Below are 9,376 nucleotides of genomic sequence, written 5' to 3'. Positions count from 1 at the left end.
CCCATCCCACACAGCTCTCTCCAGCCTTTCTACACCAAGTCCCTTCATTCATTCAGGGTTCAGTGCCCTGCATTTGAGAAGTAGTGAAATAGCACATAGTTACCCACGACTCAAAGCTGGAAGTATACTTTTCCTCGTGTCCCCTACCACACCCCAACACGAATGAAGAGTATATATTCTGCAAAGTAGGTGACAGACTCGAGTGTGCATGCACGTGTGTGTGGTGTGTGTGTGTGTGTGTGTGTGTGTGTGTGTGTGTGTGTGTGTCTGTTCTGTGTATGTGTCTGTGTGTGTGCGCGTGTGTGTGTTCTGTGTGTGTGTCTGTGTCTGTCTGTCTGTGTGCATCTATTCAAACTCGTCTGTGTGATCGTGAGGGTGTCCTCCTCTACCACTCTCTGTTTCTTTAGAAGCAGCATCTCTCTCTCTGCACCTGGAACCCACATTGTCCGGAGTAAGCTGAGGCCAGCAGCCCAGGCATCCTCCTGTCCCAGCACATTTCAGAGCTGGGACACCTGGCTTGCTGCCTTTGTGCTGAGCTTTGAAGTTTGGTCCTCACTGCATAGCAAGCACTCCTTACCAGTGAGGCATCTCTCCAGCCTCCAAACATGCAGGTTAAGAGCAGTTTTTAATGTAAGCCACATTTATATCACAACTATTCTGTACCAAAAAGAGAAATCCAAAAAATCATAATAACCCCAAAGTCACAGGCACTGACAAGCAATATCTAAGGCTCATATCCATAAATGTTTCCCATCTCATGCAAGTTTAATGACAACCCTATTTTAGCTTAGAAATAAAATACAGCCTTTGCTTCTTCACCTTATCCCCTGGCTGTGCAGTTTCTCTGAGGAGGACTGAGCAGTTGCTAGGAAAAAAAAAAAACAGTGTGGGCTTTGCCTCTCACAACAATTGCCAAAACATTAGTTTGAGTAATGAGATTGGGTCAGCGTGTTGCGACTCCTAAGGTCAGAAAAGGCCTTTGTGCTACTAGTGGAGTTTATAGACCCAGGTACCAACGGTCAGGTCGCACGCAAACTCAGAATAAACACGCGCCAAGACTGCACTCCACAGATGAAGCCTTCTGAACCACAGCTTCCTACCTGTAATGGAAGGTCTTTGCTGAGGACTGGGGTAGGCGTAGAGTTACCATGGAGACACACCTCTGGATGTTTCCGTGGGGTGTTTCCTAGTTTAGGGTCATTAAAATGGGAAGACCCATCTTAAATGTGAGTGACACTGTGCCATGAGCTTCTGTCACAGGCTACGAAAAATAACAAACAAAGACAATATGCTGAGGATGGTTCGCTCTGCTTCCTGACTGTGCATGCGATGTGACCAGTGCCTCCTCAAGCTCCTGCAGCCCTGCCTTCCCTGCTGTTACGGACAGTATCCACTTACAACTGTAAGCTGAAATAAGCCCCTCCTCCTCCCAAGTGCAACCAGAAAAGGTAAGAATACACCACCTGTCTGAGAGACACTTAAAGACTAGCCGTGGCCCGCAGCAGGGCAGGGCTATACCCCAGTACTTTTGAGTGCCCTGCCTTTGTCCCTTAGACCTCACCCCAACGGTCCTTCAGTGGAGATATTATGTTACAAGGATCAAGGATGTAGAGTGGCTCAGGGCAGGGCCTAATGGGGAGGCCTCTATACGTAAGCTGAGAGGGATGAGTCACTAGCCAGAGGAACATGTCAGGGATGGAGGGATACGGAAGCGATTGGGGAGAGATACAGCCCCAGCCCACCTCAGGAAACCCAGGAAGTCATGTCATGTGGTGACCCTGAATGAATGGTGCGAAGCTAAGTTTGGTCACAGAAATGGTGGAACATGTAAGGGGCAAAGTGGTTAGGCCGAATAATACCCATTAACCAAAACACAAGATTAAAAAGAGCTCTACAAAAAGCTGGGTGTTAAACCAGGCATGGTGGCGCACACCTGTAATCCCAGCACTCAGGAGGCAGAGGCAGGTGGATTGCTGTGAGTTCAAGGCCAACCTGGTCTACAAAGTGAGTCCAGGACAGCCAAGGCTACACAGAGAAACTCTGTCTCAAAAAACAAACAAACAAACAAGCCCCGTGTGAAGGTACACACCTGCAATCTCAGCTCTTAGGAGCTGGAAGTAGGAGGGTGAGAAAGTCATCCTAGGCTACATTTTGAGTTTGAGGCTAATCTGAGCTACATGAGACCCTGTCTTTAAAAAAAAAAGTTCACATTACACATGAGAGGATCCTCCTTGAACTAACTCCTAGCTCCTCCAAAATGTAAAAGTCCGGGTACCTTCACTGCAGGCAGATCCACCCTCCCTTTCTGGCAGTCTGCTCCCCAGAACTATGTCTCTCCTCCCAGTACCTCAGCCTCACCCATCTGACCAACGAGTTTCGACCTGCATACCAGAAGGAACTATCTGGTGAGCTATCTGTCCATGAGAACTCTGCCAGGGCCTTCCCTCCCAGGGCGGGCTGGGACCTGGCTGCACTTGGCCACACTGTGAAAAGGGCTCTTTCTCAGGCAGGTGTTTCTGTTTGAGAAAAGAAACCAGCCAAGTCCTGGGAGACTCTGAAAGCCACACCCCGCTCCAGCAATCTGAAGTACCCCACCCCCACTGGTGGGAAAGCAGGGACTGCCTCAGCGCCTCCCTAAATGAAGGGAACAGACTGTCTCCTGTGGCCTTGAAACATTAATCAATGAGGCTCAGCTGCCACAAGGCTCTCAGGACACAGCTTGGCAGTGAGGGACTCTGCAGAGGTGTTGTAAGGCCGCTCAGTCATCTACTTAATCCGTTTTACAAATAACTTTGGGGTTTGGTTTATAAAAAGCAAAGAAACAAACAAACAACAAAACAATTGATAACTAGATCTTACTACATTTTATTGTGTTTTTTTTCCCAAAAACTGTAGTTACAACAGTGACAGAAAAGCACAACTGAAGTTGGTTTGTAACCTCTCTCTTGCAAAAGGAAAGCGAAACACAAACGTTTGCAAAAAGTCTGGGGTGGGGGTGGGGAACCTCACAGGCAACGCTGGAAACATAAGAAAACAGTAAAACCACAATTCACTGAATTAAACATGCTAGTTCCAGAAAGCCCAGATATTAATGGGCACAAAAAACCAAGAGCCTGTTGAGACAGGGCTGGCCTGTAGAGACTCCAACCCAGCAGTTTCTGAGACACACCCATTTGGAGAGTAGTTGAAAAGACACAGCAGTGTTGTTGGGTTACCCCCAAAACAGATGCCTAGCAACCATGGTTGGCCTCAAGCCAGGATTTTAAAGCCGAGCTGGGTTGGGGTGGGAGGAATGGGTTTCCCCACCACAGCCCTTCCTGTAGGGCCTGGACACCACAGTGTGCAAACCACACTGGGATTTTAAACCAAAAAAAAAAAAACCATGGACGATGGGTGAGGGAGTTCCCACTGTACCCCACCCTCCGCCCCGACAGAGCCTTCTGGAAGGCACATACTTTCCCCCTTAGTTTTATGGTTCTGATTAATGCTTGAGTCACAGGGCCAAGTCAAGCCCCAGGATTCCTGGAATTCTGCCCACGGCCTTGATCAGACTCAGCAAGAGGCCCCTCGGGCGCTCGCTGTCTCTCCGGCTGTCCGGTCTGAATCAATATTTGTTTGCTAGCTACGAGTACTGCCACTCTTGCCTCGGGAGCCCCTGCTAACAGAGTTGGAGTGGGTGGAAAGAGGTCAGCGAGGAAGAATGATGTCATTTGGCGTGGGACACGTTCAGGGTTGGGAAAGGCAGCCTGAACTTCTATAATTCAACCTCAGTGTCTTATGGCTCACACACTAGGCTTCTGCCACCAGGGCTCGGCTGCCAGAGACAAGCCCAAGTGCAAGATACCCCACCGCACGCTGAACCTACCTCCCTGTCTTTAGGTTTGTGGTTTCTTCTCTCTTCCACCCCACCCCACCCCCGCTCCTGCCTGTTCTCTGCCTTTAGACAAGGTCTCTCCTGTAGCACAGCCGGGCCTCAAACTCCTTACATAGCCAAGGTAGATCTTAGGCAGGTACTCTACCCGTTCTCACCCTGCCACGCTATTAGTCCTTCAGTACCATCTTTGCACTGGTGTACAAGCACACACATGTACATGCCCAGGCTAGACCACTAGCTCTCCTTTCGGCATGCTCAATACTATCTGCCCCTCTACCAGAAGCACTCTGTCTTGACCAATGGAAATCTCAGTGAGGCTTTAAGCCACAGAGAATCACAACAGATGTCACCTTGCCCGGACCTGCCTTTCCTTGTGCACACCAGCATTGAGTGTGTAGAGGCCATCTTCCATGCCTCTAGCCATGGGGCCTGCGACTTCTACTTCCCTCCTGACTCCTGGCATATGGCAGGTGGGTCAGTGGCAATCTGGAATGGTTCACAGGCTGGGTCTTTCTGTTTCAAGTCCTGCTTTGTTCTTTTCCAACACAGCCTTCTTTCTCGATTTCCTTTCTCTACCTAGGACTGTGCGTATAAAATCCAGGCCCAGCTCCACCCATTCGGGCCTGGGAGTGCCCATCCCCAGCCTCTGATCAGCATCCTACAGCCTGCCAGCTCATCTTAGGGTCGCCTCTTCCCGTTTGTAACAAGCAGCTGGTACCCAGCTCCATCTCCACATTATCTGGATGTGACCACCCACCCTAGCTCTGCCTCAGGACAACATGGGAACCACAGCAGCCAGAGGAATAGCCAATAGGAGAGCCAGAGGGCAAAGAGGGAGGCAGAGGAAGGGAGGCAGAGAGGAAGGGAGGCAGAGAGGAAGGGGGACAGAGAGGAAGGGAGGCAGGGAGGAAGGGGGACAGAGAGGAAGGGAGGCAGAGGAAGGGAGGCAGAGAGGAAGGGAGGCAGGGAGGAAGGGAGGCAGAAGATCCACGTGGCCTTATGACTCCTCTGAGCTGCGAGTGTCCTTCGGGTGTGGCCAGGAGACAAAGGGCACAGACAAACGGTTTTATGCCACGGCCACTGCGTGCGGTCAGAGCGTCCACACAAGTCTGGGATTAGAACTCTGACCACTTGGGTGCCCTAAGAAGATCTGAGCTCAGAACACTTGTCACCGTCCGTGTGGCCCCTCTAATGGAAGCACATGGAGACCAGAATCACAGGCCCCCTCAACCACACGGGCAGGCACTGGCTCTAACAACAAGAGAAAAATCCATCCAGACTCAATGGGTGGAGAGATTTTTCTGCTAAGGCCTGGAATTTCCTCTCTCGCGGCCCACAGCTAGAGATGGGTGTGGCCTAGGGAAGCAAAGAGGGGAATTGTTTGTAGGTGCAGAAAAAAGAGAACAGCAACTTCAACCCAAGTCTCACAGTTGCTCTGAAAACCAGTTAATTCCAGGGACTCTGTACACTTGTTTGGGATAACTCAGCCCATGTCCAGTTCTATGAGACAGCTGGGTAGAAGTGGGGGTGGGGGAGGAAAGGTCCAGCTGGGTTTGGGAGTGAATATTCATTTGGGAAATATTCATTTGGGAAAACATAAAAAACGTCAAATCAAATTGCTATCTGTAGAATTAATTCACTTTTCTTTTCTTTCTTTTTTTTCTTTCCTCAATAGACTAAAAATCTAGAAAGCAAGGTCTGTGTTAGTGTGCTAGCATGAGTGTGTGTGCCCATTGTGTGCATATGCACGCATATGTGTGTCTAGTCCACTGTTGGAGCCTCAGTACCATAACCCTGATTAGGACACCGTGGATACCTAAAAGACAGTTTATGAAACAAATGCATGTTTAACACAGCCCCCAGTGCCTGGATTTCCTTTGTAACACATCCACCTTTCCCCCAATGAAAGAGATCCCTGCACAAGGCAAGAATTAGAACAAAAGTCCCCATGAACGCTCACACACATTAATCCAGGCCCAAAGGTGCAGGGAGAAACCACAGTCCTCAAAAATCAATAGTGATTTAGAAGAGTGCCTGCCTTGCCAGGAAAACTACTTAAATCAGAAATTAGCCAGGAAGCCAGTGACCAAGACTGCCTGCCTAATGCCAATCAATAGGGTACTTTAATAGCTCAAAGACACAGGATGTGAAACGTCAAGGCGTCAGTCCAAGCCCAAGCTCTCAGTCCAAGCCTCAAGTGCTGTCTGGCTAGTTGGCAAAACTTCATGAACCTATACCCCACACACAGGAAACCCTCACCAGAGAGATGCACCTAGGAGGTCTCCCCACCTCTGTGGAGCAGAGGCCATGGGCACGTCTGCAGAAACACCAGCGGAAGAGGACAGGGCCCTGTGCTGGTTTCCTCTGCCATCTCCCAGTTCCCTGACTCAGAGCCACAGACTGGCTGGGTGTAGCACGCTCTGAAGTGAGAAGGAAGTGGGCATGGAGAGGGACGCAGGTCCCCAAAGCCATCAGGGACACAGCAAGGCACACAGGCTGCAAGGAGGCAGAAGGAAAGCTGGGAAAAGAGGAGAAGGAGCGAAGATGCGGTTCCCAGCTGATATGATTTAATCAAGACCTGGACCCCAGTCAGTGATTTCTTCTTCCTATCCACAGAGTGTCTCTCTTACTGCTCCCCGGCCATTAGGCAGCACTCAAATACAGTGTGAGGCATTTTCCCCCCAGTGCTAGCCTGGGATTCCAAGGACTAAAGTGTTGTAGGGTTGGGGCAGGGGAGTGGCTTCCTAGCCAAGTTGCAGACTCACTTAATGACACCCCTGTGTGCCACAGGCTGAAGACCGGATTCCAAGAGTTTATGGTTGTTGTTAAGTGCTGGAGTTAAATATGGCAAACTACTACACAAATGAATAATTCCTTCCGGTTCTGCAAATGAAGCTCACCCTACTAGGGTACATTACCAATGATCTAGATCATCAGCTCTTGCTTTGTTTGTTTGTTTGTTTGTTTGTTTTGAGACAAGGACTCACTTTGTAGCTCAGGCTGGATTCAAACTCGAGATCTTGCTGCCTCCGGCTCCTGAGATTACCGCTATGTCTCAAGTAACAGTTTTTTTTTTTAACATTTGTATGACGCTGTTTTTTCAGTGTGCTTTACTTATCTATTTTTGAATGGACTTGTTTTCAGAAACCTTCAATAAACTCAGTGTGGGTGGCGCTAAGAACAAGAGTTCAAAAACCACCTTCATAGATAAACTTTTGGAACCACAGCCCTCCATGTCAGCATTGGAACCTGCGGCCCAGGAGCCACGCCCTTTTCTCTAGGCCCTATCAACTGACTCATGGTGGCATCTGCGCAGTCAAGGTAACTTCCCCTACAACCACTGGGGAGTAGGAGGGGCGGGGCGGGGGGGGGGCAACGGCACACTTCTTTCTGCACACGTTCTATCCAGTGGGTATCCCATAAGGAATGAAGTCTAAGGTCGCTGTCCTACCAGACAATCTAGAGTTCATGACAAAGACTGAGCTAAGATTGTTTCATGGGCAAAGAAGGACACTGGGCTACTCAAGACATGAGGTTCTGGTGCCCCAGGAGCCTCCCCCATGTACCCTGCTCCGACTTCAAGTGCATATCTGTCAGTTGCAAGGAAATTCACCTGAAATTGCAGGAATTATGGTCCGGAGTGAGAGATCGCAGTGCGGAGGGCGAAGGCAAAAAGTCCAGACTTCCCACTGCTGGGCCAGAGGCTCCCCGGCAGCCACACCCAGTCCCCTCCTCCTCCGTTAGCACCTAGCGCGTCTGGAACGCTGCGCCCCTCGGCTCTTCCCCGCCCCCACACACAGAGGGTCTCCCCGCTTCCCAGGAGACTTCGAGGGGAAGCACAATTCCACTACACACTTCTGCCCTGAGCCCCCAGGAGAGTGGCACGCAAAGAGCCCGGTCACGACCCCGCGCGGGACACTTTGCAACTCTGCTGCAGAACCTTCTCTTCATGCCTCCCGGGGTCCCCATCGCCCGGAGCCTGCCCGCTCAGGGTTCAGCTCCGCAACCCCGAGGCCATAGCGGGCGGCCGGGCCGCGCCTCCCTTACCTGGGCTGGGCACCTAGCGCAGAGAGCCTCCCTAGAAGCCGAGCAGCCCGGCTGGGCTGGGTGGGGCTTTTATACCCGCCCCATCCTCCCTGCGCGAGGCCGCCCCGCCTCCCCTCCCTCCTCGGCTTCTTCCGACCCTCCTCTGCGTGACTCACCCTCCCTGGAACACAGCCCAGGCCCTGCCCTGCCCTGCCCTACGTGACAGCCCCACCACCTCCCCAGGCCCAACAAGCCTCCACCCATCCCCCTTACTCCTAGAGTAGGGCCCAGGGCTCTGCCAGGCTATGGGTAATTAAGATTTCAGCAGACTGGCTTGCCCAATTCACTTCTTCTGCTTTTAGGCTTCTAGGCGGGTGGTGAGGTAGTGGAGAGTAGAATTGTTTCAAGACATATGTTTGGAGTCCTCTGAGCCAAACATATTAGCTTAACCTCTAGTCACCAGCTGGACCCAGCGGTTGCCTGGGTCTTGCCCTACAGAGCCTACTCTGCCTTGGAAACCAAAGCAGGAATGCGTCCAGCCAGTCAGGGAGACCTAGACACGTCAGGTCCTCCTGTCTGTCCTAATTGTAGGTTATTGAGGTTTTTTTTTTTCCTCATGCGTTGACCAATTGCTTCTCTGAGTTTTACTGTTTCTTTTCTAGTCAGCTTTTCCAGGGGAGTCACACAGACAAACGCAGGAGTGAACTGTGTTTCCGTGTGGTTGCACACACCGCATCAAACCTCAGGCTAGCAGAAGGATCCCGAACACCTTTTACACTAGGCGATTTGTTTTGCTTTTGGTTTTCGAGACAGGATTTCTCTGTGTAGATCTGGCTGTCCTGGAATTCACTCTGTAGATGAGGCTGATCTGAAACGGGGAGATCCGCCTGCCTCTGCCTCCTGAGTGCTGGGATTAAGGGCCGCCCAGCCACATTAGGTCTTTAAGCTCCCTCCTCACACACACAACCTCTTTTCTCCTGGTCCTAATGGTTCTTTCTCACGTAGGTATGAGTGCCTGTGGTTCACATGTGTCACATGTAGAAGGCGAGCAGATGTCAGTCAGCCTCCAGGACGCTGTTCCTCAGGGAGCAATGGTCCACCTTGTTACAGAACTGGACACATGGTATCCTTTTGTCCTGGAGCACACAAATTAGGCTAGACTGGCTGGCCAATAAGCCTTGAACTGTGGTCTTGTGCTTGGGCCACAAGCTGTCTTCCCAGCCCTACTCCCTTCTGATTTCAACATCAGTTTATACTTTCCACCCCGGGGGAACAAGAGGATGACAGTCAGGGGAAGAGACTCTAGGTGCAGTGCCCACTATTACATGCCAGTTAGCTGTGAAGTTGGCCCCTGCTGCGCTCTCTCCTCCCAGCACAGGCTCTGGACTGCCCAGCCCTGTCACGAGGAGTTAGTTACACACAAGCCCCAGCAGAATGACAAGTAAAAAACAACATATCCCTTTTTAAAAAAAGATG

At 50.9% G+C, this 9,376-nt stretch overlaps 1 protein-coding gene across 2 annotated transcripts in view; it reads right to left on the bottom strand.

Moving 5' to 3' along the window:
• Positions 1-8,057, bottom strand: part of ANXA2 (annexin A2) — a 44,148-nt gene extending 36,091 nt beyond the window's left edge. The window contains exon 1 of one of the 2 annotated variants that reach the window (XM_084781584.1): positions 7,922-8,057. The gene's annotated coding sequence lies outside the window, so the exon portion shown is untranslated. Of the gene's footprint in view, positions 1-7,487; positions 7,582-7,921 lie in introns of those variants that run through there. The other variant, XM_084781585.1, reaches the window with a different exon arrangement.
• Between the last annotated feature and the right edge of the window lie 1,319 nt (positions 8,058-9,376).

Source organism: Acomys minous (assembly GCF_964271855.1).
Source record: "Acomys minous genome assembly, chromosome: 5".
Classification (NCBI taxonomy): domain Eukaryota; kingdom Metazoa; phylum Chordata; class Mammalia; order Rodentia; family Muridae; genus Acomys; species Acomys minous.
The sequence above is the reverse complement of the archived record's forward strand: the minus strand, read 5'-3'. Positions and strand labels throughout refer to the sequence as shown.